This window comes from Echinops telfairi, unplaced genomic scaffold (genome assembly GCF_000313985.2).
Source record: "Echinops telfairi isolate 266 unplaced genomic scaffold, ASM31398v2 ScPeMD7_7469;HRSCAF=8507_0, whole genome shotgun sequence".
Lineage (NCBI taxonomy): Eukaryota > Metazoa > Chordata > Mammalia > Afrosoricida > Tenrecidae > Echinops > Echinops telfairi.
The window spans coordinates 41,289,995-41,291,750 of NW_022111372.1; positions in this window are offsets into that span (position 1 = coordinate 41,289,995).

Genomic DNA, 1,756 nt, shown 5'->3' on the forward strand with positions numbered 1-1,756 from the left:
TACAAATGTGCTTTACACAATTGATGTATGTATGGATTGTGATAAGAGTTGTATGAGCCCCTAATAAAACAATTATATTAAAAAAAAGAAAGAAAGAAAGAAAATGGGCGGCATTTTCCCATAAATTTTTTGAAGCCCACTCATACATAGGTAAGGGTGTGGCTATTCCTTCATACATGTGTGTAGATGTTGCATGTATAAGAGGCATAGCTATGGAAATGATGTAAAACAACCAGAGGACATCCAGGTCAAGTGGCAAAGCACAATTCATAAGGACTCTTGTATTCTAAAGTGGTAAGTAGCATCTAGGGTCTTAATCACTTGCAAGCAGCCATCTAAGAAACAGCTATTGGTCTCTTCCTACCTGAAACCAAGGTGAATGAAAACGATGACTCACGAAAGCAATTGGTCCAAAGGATTAGCAGTCCACACAACCACATCCTCCTCTAACTGGAGACCAGAAGTAGACGGTGCTGGCTGCTGTTATCAACTATTCTGACCAGGATCACACTAGAAAGTCCAGGGAAGAATGAGTGGGGTTGGAGGAGGGGGTGGTGGGGGAATGTAGGAAGAAAGATCAAGAAAGATCAGACTTATTTACTAATCCAAAAGAAACTGGAGGGACCCTCAGGGTCACAGCCCTAAAACCACCCTCTAACTTGAAGCTGAAGATGCTGCCAGAAGCCACCTTCCAAGCCATAATAGATGGGTACATAAAAAGAATAATACTCACTAAAATAGTCAAGCTACTTAGAACAATAAACTACATGAGACTAAGGGCCACATTTGTCCAAAACCAAAGACGGGAAGGCAGGAAGGGGCAGAGAAGCTGGATGAAGGGAAACGAGGAGCCCAGGAAGGAAATGGGGAGAGTGGAGCACCGACACGCTGACGAGGCTGCAATCAATGTCATGGAACAGTGTGCGTACGAATCACCGAATGGAAACCAAATCTGCTATGTGTAAAGTTGCATCTAAAGCATAAAAAAATTTTTTTAAGATGCTACGGGATAACAGAGAAGTATGCCAACATAGCCATTATTTCACTATTTTACTGTTATTAAATACTTTAAAATAATAAAAATCAATCACTACTCACAAGGGAAAAAAGCCAGCAGCAATGTGAGTGGAAAGGAGAGCAGAGCTCAGCTCCTGGCCCTATCTATCCCTTGCCATACAAGAACTGGTGAGTAGTAATTCCCATCAATCCCCCGCAACCGAGTGAGGTATCTTAATTTTCTAGGTGAAAAACAGAAACGGGATCACACACTACGTTGATGGGGCTGCATCTCTGCACCAAACATTTTTAGGTAATACCCATATGCCCACAAGGATGACCACTTAATATGACTATTCTTCAAATGCATGCACCAACCACTCAAGCCACCAATGAAGAGACAGTCTGAAAGTGATCAAACACTCGATCAAGATGCATTGATTAATTGCTAGTGATTGGAATGCAAAGGCATCCGACGGTATGGACCATAACAAACGAAATCTAGCAGTGAGAAAGGGAACTCCAGAACACTTCACTGTGCTCATACAGAACCTCTGAAGGGACAACAGCTGTCTAGTTGCTTGTACAGAACAAGAGACAGGGATACTGAGTGTTTTAAAATTAGGAAAAGAGCATAAGATTGTAACCTCTTGCCATGCTCCCTCAAATAATCTGAAGAGCTGGACCTCTGGAAAACAGGGCATCAGGATTGGAAGAAGGCTCAGTAACAACCTGCCAGATGCAGAGGACACAAGTGTGC